The sequence below is a fragment of the Planococcus citri genome, chromosome 1 (assembly GCF_950023065.1).
Source record: "Planococcus citri chromosome 1, ihPlaCitr1.1, whole genome shotgun sequence".
Taxonomy (NCBI): Eukaryota; Metazoa; Arthropoda; class Insecta; order Hemiptera; family Pseudococcidae; genus Planococcus; species Planococcus citri.
The window spans coordinates 2417033-2433111 of NC_088677.1; positions in this window are offsets into that span (position 1 = coordinate 2417033).

Genomic DNA, 16079 nt, shown 5'->3' on the forward strand with positions numbered 1-16079 from the left:
GGATACTCAATGCGAATGGACAATGGACTCAAATTCCCGGTAACCCGAATAATAACTGGAATTCGAACCAATGGAACAACCAGAACTCGAACCAAAATTTCGGTCCACAGATAAGTTGGAATCAAAACCCCAACTCAAATTGGAATATGGGTAACAATCAAAACTTCCAGAATACCAACCTTAATGGAGGATGGCATTCACAGAAGAATGCGAAAAATTCTAATTCTGACAGGAATAGGAATTCTACGCAAGGTCCTACTCCAACAGGGAACTGGACGAACCAACCCATGATCACGAATTCACCGCATAATGCGCCGGAACCTCCGAAGAAATCATATCTAACTGTTACGAACAAAAATGTAAACGAAGGACAACTACAAATGGCATACCAAAAGCTACAAAAGGCTTTAGGTAATAATTTCAAAGGGAATCAGAAAATTAATTTCTATCCCAACTCGAACAAAACTAGTAATAGTAATGGCGTTAAACAGAACACTCATACTAATACTAATTCGAACAATTCTGGTGGTAATAACAACAGTAATGATAATGCTAAACCCCAGAACAGCGACAATCGTGGTGAAAAACCGCATGAAGCCAGAAAACCCTCGACTTTCCAACCGAAAGTGTCTAGTCAGATACCTTTACCAGTACATTTCTTCGTAATAAACGAGGATGGTACGGTAGGAGAAGGTACTCCGGACAATGCCGATTTCTGTGCAGAAATCGAAGAAATCGACCTGAGTCAAGATTCCAACGAGAGTCAAGACCAAGGAAACGATGACAATTCGGAAAACTAAAAGGACTAGACACTACAGGGGCACGGTCTAGTAACATCAAAGTCCCCATGAAGTCAATCTTTACGGAATTCATTTGGGTAGGCGACGGTATAGCGCATTTCCTAAAAAGAGGAGACACGCCATTACCTGTAGCGGTGCCACCATATTTACGTGATCAATTACCAATTGAGGAATTATACAGACGTATAGAGAAAACGGAATTCCCTGAAGGAGAGAAATTCGTTCTATCAGCTCTGCAATTCGAATTGAATCACTCACCTCAACCTTATGACAAAATAAAGAAAAGTCTAAACAAACTCTTAGATCTACTAGTCAAAGATAAAGGGGCGGAATTGATTATATTAATCTTCCCAATAGTAAAACCCTGCATTCCAGGTGACCCCAAAAGCATTGGCGTTAAACTAGATCGATACATCGAATACCGTAAAATATTTCAAAACGCGGCGGACGACCAAATTGTAATATTCTGGAAAGAACCGCCCATGTATTATTTGCAGACGCAAAAATTGATAACGGCCTCCGGTGTCGAAGCGATTGGCGTCATGGCAGATAAAAACCAACGAGTAATTCCTTGTGAACGAAAGTTCAAATTCGAAAAGGATAGGAACAAGTACTACCCTGCTATACCTACGTACCGTGTGATTTACGACATGGCTTGTACAGGTATATACAGATTATTCGAAGAATGGAAACGAGTACGTTTAAGCACAAACGCGCTCAAATCTCCATACGACGAAATGCAAAAGATTCTCCAACAACGTCCACAACCTCCGTACACGTACATGGCTCCGCCTGAACAGCAACCTAAGCAGGAGGAAGAAACAAAGGACGAACCATTAAAAGGTAGTCAGGTCGTCGAACCTAGAAAGAAAACCTTATTTATGGAATATCGAACCTCGTGCAATAATCCTAATTGCCAACGAGATCCAACGTGTTGCATGTTACCAGAGGAGTATTATGCAACATTCACGGACAAGTACACCCGTCCTGCTCAGTTAACAGAACTTGACGACGACGGTTTAGTACAAGGAAATCAAACTAAGAAATCCATAAGAGAGATGGATGTCAAATGTTTGATAATGGAGGACCCAGAACTCGTATTAGACGAGTTTCCGGAACTTGATTATTCTCCAACTCCTTTTGAAGTCTTGAACATTCACCATAGAGCGAAGGATCGAAGACCAATCGGAGATTTTGGAGTTAAAAATGCAATAATCAAGAAACCTCCCAAAGACAGATTGCTCAGATTGTTAACAAGGGATGGCATTAAGACATTCCCGTGTAATAGTGATACGACTACAACACGTGTAAAATTCATGAGAGGTTTACCTACCGACAAGAAATGGAGACATCATGCACTTCGAAAACGAATAATTAAAGAAGCTCGAGCACTCGAAGCGATTGACAACGCACACCTTGATGAAACTCAGCTGAAAGAAAAAGCTAAACCATTAGTGGTAAACGAAGGTACCGATGACCCAACTTGCGTCGTTCCAATCACAGTAGGTGATAAGATCGTCGCCATTCAGTTGGACTCGGGAGCACTTCCCAACGTTATCTCAAGGAATGTGCTGAAACAACTCAAATTGAAAGTGCCACATGCAGTACGCGAAATTGCTATGGATCGCATCGTGCAGCTACGTATGGCCAACAATGCAATTGAACGAGCGTCACAAATTCTGGCTGAAATCACATTTAATTTTGGTCCAAAGGAATTCGTTGTACCATTCTACATAATGGACACCATTGGCAACACTTTCATACTGGGAAGAGTAGCCATGGAGCATTTGGATCTACACTTACATTTCCGCCAGAGATGCGTAAGTCATGAACCTAAGGATGATGATCATTTTACAATTGCATTTATAAACCCAGATGTGTATAAAGATGCGCTCTCTTTATTTAAGATTGAGCAAATCCCTGAACACACTACTATAACTATTGATCTTATGGCCACAAGCATGTCTACAAGAGACAAGCTCAGAGAGCCTGAAGAAGACCGAATCAAAGCAGTTCGTATTATGCAGAAAAATCTCATCGAAGATTTAGCTGAAATACGAGAGCTTGGCATTGCACCTCAAAAGGAGGTAGACGATGCCATGCACAAGATCAATGCTTATCAAGACATATTTAGTCTGAATCCGGGATGTTACAAAGGTGAAAAAGTACATTTCAACTTTATCCCCGGTGAGGGGCATCTAGCGGTGCCACGAGGTGAAAAATACAGACCTCCAGCTCGGTTAAAACAAGCCCTCGATATGACGACTCAAAAGATGTTAGATTTGCGAATAATTCGGCCATCTCGTTCAGTTTTTATAAATACACTCGCACCCGTCATTAAAAAGAATGGCGATATACGACTGTGTTTGGCAGCTGACGAGTTGAACAACTTTTTACAATGCGTACTAACTGAACCCGCTACAATCGATAGCGTAATATTCAGTGGTTCACCTGATGGTCTATTTTGTACGCTGGACTTTACGTCCGGATTCTGGCAATTAGAGCTAGATGAAGAATCGAAAAAGTATACAGCGTTCATAATAAACGGCCAAGTATACGAATTTAACAGACTACCGTACGGATTGAAGATCTCGAGCGGTGAGTTTGTTCATATGATAAACCAAGTGCTAAAGGACGAAGAAGGCATCTCCAAGTTTGTGGATGACGTCAAAGTCTCTGGTACTACGTTTAAAGAAACACTTGATAGACTACTCAGTGTATTCGAAAAAATAAGACGGGCTGGATTAAAACTGAATCCGACCAAAACCCACTTTTTCAAGAGGCGTACAGACCACTTGGGGTTCGTCTTATCCAAAGAAAACATTGATAAACAGGACCTTAAAAAGGAAAAATTCCTGAAATTTGAGAAAGACCATACAAAACATGGCAAATTCGTACTTAAGAACAACAAAGAAGTGTTAGCTCTTGTTGGGAACACAGTGCTGTACAAGCCGTTTATTCCCCGATACATGCAAATCCTGAGCCCAATATACGAACTGACAAAGGGCGACGACCCTATAGTCTGGACGGATGCTCAACAGAAGGCCTTCGACATACTCAAATCGGAGTACTTGAAGGAATTCACGTTGAAACAACCTCCACGTGAGGGCGACTTATTCTTGGATACGCATTACACAGACGATGCAATGAATGCAGTTCTCTTCTACAAGGAAGATGAACAAAAGCAAATCATTATGTTCATTTCTGTTGGCTTCAAGGAGCACCAGAAAAACTTTACGCTGTATGACAAAGAAATGCTAACACTCTACTCAGTCATTAAAAAGATTTGGATGTGGATTTTCAGCAGGAGAGTCCACGTGCGTGCCAATTTGCTCCCAATTTACAAAGAATTTGAGAGTCTGGCGAAAACGCACCGAAAAGCTGCAAAATGGGTTACAACCATATGCAATTTCGATCTAGTCTATGACATGAAATTGTCCAATAAAGCTTTATACGATATCAAAGCACCAGAATTGGTAGTCGGAAACATCGTCATAGAAGAGCTAACAGAGCTCGACCTATTGATGATCAGCCAAATGGTACCCAGGTTTACGAAAGGTTTTCATAAGGAAGACAACTACGAAACCATAGGTGCCAGTAAAAAGACCGCTCTACCACCTCTGGATTGCAAATTCATGGACGAAAACGTACCCAGATTATTCGACCTACTATCCAATATAGAAGACGAACAAGCTAGAGATAAACATTGCAAAAAGATAATGGATGTCTTAGAAGAAGACGTACCAGCAAACAATAAGAAGCAACAGGGTACGTCACTCCGTAAAAAACAAATTTATGACATAATGTACACACGCGATGGTAAAAAACGTCTGATGAAAATTTTACCAGACAAATCGCAAGTACCATATTTACCTGATCGTTTGCTTTACGACACTGTCGACTACCTACACTGTGCCTATGGGCATACTGGGGCAAATCGATTAGACATGATTTTTAGACAACTATACTACCATCCTAGTTCACTCGCGTATATACGCGATATTACAAACACCTGCATTATATGCAAAGTGAACAAGAACTACGCGAAGCACAAAGTCCTGGAATACGCTCAAATAGAGGCGTACGCCATTGGCGACGTGCTATCGGTAGACATATATGGACCAGTTCCAGCATTAAAGAACGATCCGAAATACTTGCTAGTTGCAAAAGAAATCTTTACCAGTCGTGTCTGGCTTCGAGACATGCACAGGATTCAAAAGAAAGTAGTTTGCAACGCAATGGAATCAATTTTATTCGAAATTGAAATCCACGATGTCAAGATCAAGAAAGTGATCACTGACAACGGTACGCAATTTATTTCCGATTCCTGGTACAATTTGCTGGAAAAATGCGAGATCAAAGTTGCACACACGACAGCTTACAACCCTCAAAGTTCTTCAGTGGAACGAACAATGAGAGTAATAGGCGATAAGTTACGTGTCAAACTCAACGAAGTTTATGATCCATATCGCACTCATCTTGGTTGGAGTAAATTCGTTGGAGAAATCCAAAACGAAATTAACAACACACCAACGTCGTTTGGCTTCAAGCCCAACGAGGCTTGGTTCATACCAGACACGACAATTCCAGGTTTTCCTACTGAAATTAGAACTTTCAACTTCCGAGATGCGTTAGCACGATTACATGATCAAAATGAAAACAACCAAATTCCATCAATAACCATTGAGGAATGTCGAAGCCGTGAACTCAAGATATTTGACGTCCCGTCGAACGAACAGGAAGTCTTTATCGACAACAATGGCTATGCCAGAGTTACAGCCGACGGCGCCTGTTCCAAAAACGGCTCACCCGAAGCTATTGCTGGAATAGGAATTTGTTTCAAACCGGGTTCAACTGCTAACATATCTGACAGGATTGTGAGCACAGAATTCCAGGTTACGAACAATTATGCCGAGTTAATGGCAATAATCATTGCGCTAGAAATATTACGAGATAACGGTGTGAAGAAGATAAAGTTGTTATCAGACTCGAATTACGTAATCAAAGCGCTAACGAACACATGCTCAATTTGGAAAACCAATAATTGGAAGAATTCCCGAAACAAGCCAGTTCATCATGCTGAACTATTTCAACGTATTCTTGCTATCAGGCAAGAGCTCGAAGATGTAGAATTTCAGCACGTATACGCACGCAAAGTAGAATACACTAACATTATAGCTGATATGTTAGCCAAAAAAGCTGTGTATACGAGTGAATGGCAAGAAGACAGAAGCGGAAATTTGACTGACCGCCAAGCCGTTGAAGCATTTATTAGAGAAAAAAGACGTCAAAAGCGTATTGAAGAAGAATATTGCTTCAACAAAACGCACGTTGATCCTACATATTTGCAACCTGGCGATATGGTACTAATTACCAACCACAAACAGTCAAGTTTCGAAAAACGAACAGCGGCGAAACTCTATCAAAAGAAACATGGACCTTTTATAGTAATAAAATGGTCAGGTTTCAACAGTTACCTTCTGAAACCTACAGATGGAACAACTGTAGATAGAATTTCGAACATAAGACAGTTAACGCTATTCCTAACTAGTAAAAACATCGAAGACATGGAAAAAAGCGACTGTCTCAAATCTCTACTAGACCAGCGTTCTATTGAAGAAAAAATCAAAGAATTTTTGTTCAAAGCTCGCGAAGCAATGTCTGACAGCGAGGAAGACGTTGACGACCCGCCAACTCGTGCACCGCAAGGTGTCGGTATTAATGAGCGTGACATTGCAGAAGCATCACCTGCTATTTTACGACAGCTTGAAAATACAGCACGCGACCTTCGAGCACAACAAAGAGCTGAAAAACGCGATCAAGCCAGTACTTCAACAGCTACCGAACTACAAGTAGAAGTTGAAGTGCACAACCCACCGATTACTGAAACTGCAGTAAATGGTGAAGTGCCAACTGAACAACAGTCTACGGAATCAACATCCACTGATTTACGAGAGGAAGTTGATCCAAATGACTCAGCTCAAAATACCAATGCCACTGGGGAGACTCAGACGAGCACAGAGGATCAACTAGAATCCTCAACTTCGACTGGGGCATCCGCAGCCACACCCAAACAAAGTGCACAACTCGCTCCTTCTGTTAGGAAGCCGCGAGGTCGACCTCCAAAGACACCTAAAATTGTGACAAACGCCGCGGAGCCGCAACCTTCAATGTCGCAATCTCAAACAGGAGATTTGACGACAGGAGGCAGCGCACAAACGGCAAAGGATTCAAATAAATTGACTAAATCTCAGAGAAAATCTGAGAGAATCAAGGCACGCCTAATGCGTATGGGTCAAGACCCACTTAGAACCTACGATTTCCATCAGATTGTCCCATATCATTACTCTGAGAAAAGTCTATATAAAAGTTACTTTATTGAAGACTCAGAACTTTCGCTCACAGAAGACTTACAAGAAGTTTTTACTGTGGAACCAAGAAACTTAGAGGTCAATAAAGTCACAGTTGAGATTAATCCTGAGGAAAATGAAATTAACATTTTCATTTCTCTCCCACCAGAATATAAACTGGAAGGGGAAATCATAAAGGTTGAAATTCCACCTCAGTGTGAAATACCTAGAAATGAAAATGCAATTGCTCAATTCTTAAAGAGTACAATTACCAACGCCATGAATGGCTGGTTACTTAATAAAATCTGAAATTAGTCAATTTATTTTGTAAAATCGTAACTGGAAATTTTGAACACTATAACCAGATAGTGACCAAAATACGCCACAGACCAGGATTCGCCGAAATCCAAGTCACAATGTAAATTTATTTTGATTGGCAAAATTTCAAACAGGAAATTAAAACAGTCAGAATGAATCACAAATACGAGAAAAAGTTTTAAATTTCAAATAATTTGACTAGAAGACACAACCAAACATACGTAAACGCGGACTGGGGCATTTCAAATGATCAATTTCGAAAATAATTAGATTTTTGAATAATCATAAATCACGTATGCCCCATTACAAGTCTCAACAAGTTAAAATTCGGTAAAAGACTGAAATTTAACTACAGTATTGGCTGAGTTTGGATTTGTTCGAAGTTGAAATTCGGTAAAAAACTGAAATTTAACTTCGAGAATCACTAAACACGTAAATATTCCACAAGGGAATACCCACGTAACAGCCAATACTCCGTTTAGATAGCTAAAAACGCAAAATTTGAGTAAAATCTCAGATTTTTGAAAAATAACGCTATTCAAAGCGTTACGCGTTACGTTACGGGCAAAAAACGTGAGCCACCGCATCCGCATGTACTCAGACGGAATAACACCGGCGAAAATGTGCTCTTATCACCATTTCATCACTTCGAAGGAAAGTTTGATTAATTTAGAAGTTGTTCTTAGCAAAGTTGTACTTTTGAGTAATTAAAGGCTACGTTGAAATTAACTAACGTGTTAATACACTCTTTAGCGATTTCTACAATGCCAGCTGTATTGAAACGAAAAAATGGAAGCGGAAATGAACAACGGTGACCATAACAACCACGAGCACACCATCGCCAACCAACGAATCCGTCAAACCTGCAAAATTACAAAAAGACATGGCGAAATATATCGGAAATGCTACGTGCAAAATGGTAACGGTCCAGAAACCATGAAATGGATTAAGTTAGAGTTCCTGCAATGGTGGGACGAGCTGACTGAAAATACGGATCATTACGAATACCTAAGAAGAATGAAAAGCTGATACATACGATGACGAAGGCTGAAATGGAAAACATATCAAACAACATAAAATACAAATTCAGGTAACAACTCAAAGTGTATTTATAATACTAAACGATTCGGTAAAAAAGCGGGCGGCATGAATACTTTATTCTAAATTAGTATCTACAGTGAATTTATAACATTCGGTTTTCGTTTCAAAATAGTTAGCAACAAGCTACGTGAGTTGAAAATTACTCTAATAAGAGTTGGTTTCGAACTTATGATTAGATTTTGAAAGTTAGCATTACATCTACGATCAATTCACCGGCGAGTGGAATGATTCTAACGTGGAAGAGCTATGAAGATGAAACCGAACGTTGATGCAAAATTTTCTTTATGGTAAAATAAAATATCACGTAAGTACCAATGACATACTTCAATGTAAGTAAGTAATGAGTACCAGACGATCTCTCAGAGTACAGATTGTTCAGATAGTGTTTATTTCCAAATTATAAAATGAGCTACGTAGACGAAACCGAACGTTACAGTAATTATCTTTCAGAATAATGATCGCTGAGTAAAAACTGCGTACTTCAACGTAAGTAAAACAGTAGGTACTTGGTGATTTGGTTTCAAACGCTAATTCTCCAGTTTAGTATTTTGAAAAATATTCCAAAGTGAGTAAAATTCAAAATTATAAATTAGCAGCGAACCAAATCAAATCATTCATAACTAGCGAATAATTTAGTCAATTCAGATACGCAAATGAAAGATAATTTTAACGAACGTTCATTAGCAGAATACCTACGGTCAATTTACCGGTGAGTAAAGTGATTGTAGCTAGGAAGAGCTACGTAGACGTAACCGGTCTCAATTAATAATGATTTTGCGAAATAAATTAGCTAGGAGAAGCCACGTAGAAAATACCGATGGTCTCTTAGTTTAAAATTTCAAAAACAGCTAAAAGAGCTACGAAACTGAAACCGATTATACTAAGACCAAATAATAGTACTAAATCAACCAAGATTTATGAATAATTAGCAGTAATAATTTATTTAGAAATTATGATCGCTAATAACGTTCACGTATTTTCATACAGATTCCAGATCGTATACGAAGGGCGAGCAAATTTTATCGTAGTATAAAATACCGCCAGCGGTACAAATGGAATATAGCAACGTTGCCAGACGTAGCATTTAGAAGTAGAAAATACAGGTACAGTGACTAATTATGTAGTCGTTTAGAATTTCCAGCATCAGTGTTAAGTAATACAATGTTTATTTTTCTCGGTGAAACAACTACGAGTATGATGAAAATAAGCAGATTTTCACAACAGAAAGTAGCAGTTGAAAAGTAATCAGAAAAAATTGAATTCAAACTGGAATAAATCGACAACATAGCAAACTCTATTCAGAAAGTTGCTTTTGGAGCTAAACGTACAGGTAAAACTTAGTTAGCATACTGAGATTAATGTACAAATCCATATACCCTGTCTAAACACTACAACTCGAAATTCGAAGAGATAAAATTACAAAAACGCAATTTTCAAACGCAGACAAGTTCAAAATTCTTTCGAAATAATAGATTTTGAAACATTTTCATTTTCGAAAAGTACATATCAAGAAATGTAATACTATACACAGATAGTGATTCATTTCACCAACATATGCCCTCTTGTTTGCGAGAAATCGAAATTGAGAGTTGAAATTCGCTCATTTTGAGACGTTTTCGAAATGATAACAATACATTTTGAAAAATCCTAGATACGAATGGAAATAATGAAGAGTCCAAAATAACTAAATTTTGTTGACTCGAAATTAGTTCAAATCTCAAAATACAATTTTGAAAATTCCAAATCGCGAATAAAATAACCGAAATAACAGATTTTGGATATTTTTTCACGAAATTTTTGTAATACAGTAAAAGACTGTGATGCAAATTTCTTCGAACGAATACTTGGAAAAGACACAAATAAAAACCACAGGAGTAATTACATTTAATTGATGACAAACAATACGAAATAATGCAAAATTCGATTTGACAATAAAAATTACCAGCAAGCAAATTTCAACCATCGACTCCGATAAAAGATTGGAAGCGATGAAGAAATCTGACGCAATAATTCCAAAACAAAGCAGAAATGCGCATTTAGCAAAAGGCAGATGTTCGATTTCGGAGAAAAGAAAGCGACGTGACTTGTAGCGATATCAAAATGGCTGACAGGCCGTTAAAAAATTCGATCTAAATGCGACGTAGTTTTATCTTAACAAAGAAAGCCGCCGAACTGCGCATTTAGGCGCACATTTTGACAAACCTGTTCCAGGAAAATCGGCGCCGTCTGATATTTTCTGCTTAGAACATTCTAGAAGGTTATAGTCAAAACCTGCCGTTCGAGCGCATCGCTACCAACACAACGCCGAGTTCGACCAATCCCGTTCGCTGCCGCTGAGCCGCAAAGTGGGGGAAGGACTCGACAGTTGGAAGCAACGACGAACCTGAACCAACGGTCGAAATCATTATTTCGTTTGAAGCGCTATCAAGTACATGTCTTTGCTTTTGCTATTTGTTTTGTCAATGCGTTTTTGAATCTTTGTATTCTTCTTTCGCGTATTATTTTCGCGTTGCTATCGTAAGTAATTGTTACTTATTCGAGTATATTATTTTCGTTCTCTCGTTTTCGGTTTCAAGTATTTGTCATCAACTCCTGTGGTAAGTACAAACTCGTACAATTATTATGCTTGCACTATACTAAGCAGTGTTAACGTAAAAGACAATAGGCCCACCATGCCGATTTGTTTTTGAATAATTATTCAATATTTATTTTTTCGCTAACTCGGTATTGCCTTACAACTTCGTCTAAACACCTCGTCGCATTTCTGTTCACAGTGATGGCAGAACCTACGCATCTCGCATGCGACAAATGCGGTTTGGTGGTTACGTCACCAAGCAAGCAGTATGTAGGCGATAAAAAGGTTCCCGAATCAATCTACATAACCAAGTGTCAGCATCTTTACCATAAGAGCTGCATCATGAAAGCGATCAAAAACTCCGAACTCCGAAATCCTGCCGGCGTGCAGTTGACTAGGTGTACACATATTGGATGCGAACGAGACGTGATGGAGGACATTTGCTATAAGGTAGAGGTTACTCGCATCCCGATCCCGACGCCTGAACCTACGAGAGCCGCAACCGGCGAGTTGCAAGCTCTACGTAAGGAAATTGCTAAGTTAAACACGGACAAAGAATTACAACAGGACTTGTCCGAAGACATGTACAAGAAAATGTCAGATTTCGAAGTACAATTAACTGATGCTAATAGTATGATCGCGAGTTTAAAAGCTCAATTGGAAACTACTACGGCGAAATACGAGGCACTTCGTAAAGCCAAAATGTCATCGCTATTCCCGAGCTCCACAGCGATAGCCAGTCACTTGAACCAGCAATCTGCGACCAGCTCGAATGCGACGACGCCAGCTTCGCTGCCAGCGGTTACGGCCACCTTACCGACGAATACGACGCCGATTTCGACGACCACGGCAACCACTGCGGCGACAAACGAGCTCTGCCAGGGGTTTGTACCGTCACCGTTCCCGCCACCACCTCCGGTCAACAACGGTACACCAGAGGTCACGCCGAAAGCTCCGAAGCCGTCAAAAAACGCGGAAAGAGGTATCCCCGCGCCCACGCCGGTGGGCGCAGGGATACCTCAAACAAACGCCGCTACCGCGAGCAACCTTACGCAAGGCCTCCACCGCCCGCCGCCCGGTTTCCCGATCATAACAGGCGCCGCAGCGAACGCCGCGACGAACGCTACGACGAACGCAGCGACGGACACTACGACGAACGCTACGATAATCGACGGTACGACGAATACGAGCACCATCACGACGAACGCCGCTACGACAACCGCCCCACGGACACTCGCTCACGTCGAGGACGTGGCCGACGGGGCGCTTATTAGTTTCAAAATCCCGTTCGTGCAACCGGGTACAGCGCCGACTGTACCGGATGCAAGTTCCCACTCGCCGATTTCATCTTACTGGGATTTCCCGCAAAAGAAGGAAACAGACTACTGGGGAAGACCACTCGCTCAAAGTGGCGAGCAGTCGAACTCCAGCGCGCCTGATACCGCCAACACGCAGAATTCCGTTGATCCGAACGCGAATTTGAACGTACCGAATCAAGCCGAAAGCGCTCAACCAACGGCGAACCAGTCTCCGGCGGTTGTACCAAAGAAGAAAAAGCGGGCAAAACCGGGAAAACAGTCCAATACGAAAGCAAATCGAGACACCTTCGATTCACGATACCCGGAGGTAACGCACAAAGTGTTAGCGCCATTCTACCCAACGAATGCCTACCCGCAACACTTCTCGGTCTGCGGTTTGAAAATCGGCGAAGCAAAACCCGTTATGGCTCTGTTCGCGTACAAATATTGGATTGTAGGCGACATCCATGCTCATGGTATCATGCATGCGATTACGGAAGGCAAACCATATCATGACAACATAGATAAACGCATGTATAAGCGTGACATGAAAATTTCGGAATTAATTGAATTAATCTGTAGAGGGAGAAAAAACAGCTTTTTCTGCTACCTAACTGGGAGAAAAAACATTTCTTATATTGCCCAACCTGACGCGAATATTCAGCTCGCGGATACTATCAATACATGGGTATTTCCGCGATCTCATGACATAATATTCAGCCAATCATAGCCTAGAAACGCGCGCATCCGCTGCCTCTGCTGCTTGGACCAGACTCATTTTTACCCTAAGCTCATAGTTGCTAGTTCCACTGTACAGTCAGTATCCAATGTACTGCCGAACTGCCTGGTCAGCTCTCCTAGACTCTCCGAGGCTTAGGGGGCTACCAGTGTGGATTCGGGGGTCAGAATATTCATTCTACTAATTCTATTCGTTCTATAACGCAGTGGATGAAACTAGACAAGTACGTGGAGCTCAGGGGTTACTATTTACGGAAGTGCCTCTTATTTACGTGTCCAATTTAATTGGATAGGGAATCTTTTCACACTGACTTGTGATACTCCCTATAATTATTAATTCTATAAAGTCAGGTGTATTGGAACTTCCGGAAGTGTAATACCATACAACAAGCAATTTTTAATTAATTCCTAGTATGGTTGGAATTAATTATATTGTCTTCCCAACTCAACACAATCCCAGGTATTTATCTTTTCTTTACCAATTTTTTATCCAAAAAATACCAATCCGAGAATAGGCTACGAATTTGTAGTAATTCTCAACCTCCCTTTCCTTCTCCAATAATTACTCTCAAGAGATATCAACTTCATGTTGTTCTTTTCTCGTAATTTGAGATAATTAGATGTACTTGAAGAAGATCTGTGTTCTTATTTACGTAATTAATATTCGTTTCCCAACACTCAAATTCGTCCTATGATGATATTGGTGGCTTGGTCACTCACCCAGAGGAAATAACAAGGAGTAAATTCCCAATTTACGAGTTTTATTTATTCTGGCTCAAACCCCAACCGATATCTAGGGTTGGGCCCCCGTGAGGTTCTCGGACTGAACCAATGGTACTCAGAGGGTCCTGTTCATGTAGAGAGATTCGTTACTTTCGTGAATCCTTTCCTAGAAGCTAAGGATCGAAGTAACTAGCACCCCAGATATGCATAATCTCCCCCTACATTTTGGCATCCTTGGTGGGGATCGAAGATATTTACTTAAATATTAATTCAAGATAAATTCCTATGGGTGTACCAGCCCATAGGTGTGGAAATAATCAGCATTATTGATTCTACTAGTTCTATTAATTCTATTAGTTCTCATTAATTCAAATTATTTCCTCATAGCAAGATATTTCTGTTAGGAAATTCTTAGCTCCAGTATGATGCAGTATTTTACGAAAAAACTGATTATTTCTCCTATTATTTGGGTATTTGATTTGGCTGCGCAGACGAATCAGAACTACAGAGAAAGTTGCAGAAAGAAGCAGAATTTTTCGTAATTATTACATCCATGTATTTTTTTTAACCCCGCCAATGGAAAAAATTCCATAAGTCAGCGATTGATTCTAAAATTCATGCCAAATAACATCAAGATTTGCGAAAATATCTATTGATTCTATCACGAAGATTGAAGGTGAAAATTCATTAATTCTATGAATTCTATTCATTCAAATTAATTCCATAAAAGTACCCACGGATGGAATATTAATTCACTTTCAATGCACGTTTATGGTGGTGAAATTTTCACGAGCTCGGATATACTACCTATCATCATAAATTTATCAACTCGCCATTCTATTAATTCGCTAATCTTCGCATTTACACACGTAATCACGCTTTTACTGCAGAAAAATTGAGTATTTGTTCGTATTCCAGCCCCCTGTGGACCTTTTACACCCCCTGGGGCAACTTACCCACAAATTATCTCGAAGTATATTGATGAAAAACTTGTCCGAACGTATTTTTTCGTCATGTAGCAGTTAAAAGTACATTTTTTCACTCGATTACGTATAATTTCTATTTGAATTAAAAATTCATTCTATTCGTTCATTTATTGATTCTACTCTACATGGTACGAGAGTATGCTTATGGCATTTATGAGCGAAAATAATTCGCAAAATTACGTCCAAAATGCGTAATTTAATACCAGCGAATCTCATTGGATGATTATTCTAACTGTTCATCCAATCACAACACTGGAAAGTACCAGAAATCGCGTATTTATTCGTTCGTTTATGGAAGAAATTATGACGGCGAAATGACATGTATTTGTTCTATTTATTTCCATGAAATGAAATTCGCCACTTTTTACACTCGTTATGGGATTTTCCACGAACCCAATCCGACCTTGAACAAGAATTCGACAGGTTTGAAAGTGTGACAATAATAGCACTGGGTTTTTTCCCATTTTCATATTATTTCTATTTATACACACGTCCGATTAAAATACACGCGAAACCTGACCAATGCTGGCGCTTAGATAAGATAACGGAAGTATTTTTAACATAATACAATAGCCACGGGTATTTACGTGATCCTTATCTCATACACTCGACACATCAACATCAATCGTTATCTCAATTGATTATTTCGTTGCTGAAAAATTACACAATAATCGGCAGCTGGGAAAATCCACAAATACCTATATCAAGATAAAAATACTAGTCCATTGTCTACCCTTCGCGATTACGCGAGCACCGTTAGATATTTGTTCTATATTTAGGTAGTTTTGCAGCTTCCTTATCAGCATCATTCAAATATTTTGCGAGCCCTATCGTTTACGGATGGATAGCAAGTACTTGATGCTGGTTAGCGCCGCTGATAGTATTGTTATCTTCTTTCACGAAGTTTCTTACAAATTTATTCAGTACAGAAAGATCTAGAAATTATCAATGAGATAACAACGGCACGGTCGAGTATTTAAACGCCACCAGCGAAATATTGTGCAATATTCGCGATTAACCATCCCTACTCCCGGAAATACGACGACATACCCCCCTCGCGGTATGATTAGTAGGTCGATACCCAAGCAGTAAGAGAACAGAAGCTTCATTATTCTATTGATTCTTGACCTGTTCATATCAAGCTGTCTACTGCTCTCTATTCGTTCTATTCTTTCGAATATTGTTTCAAT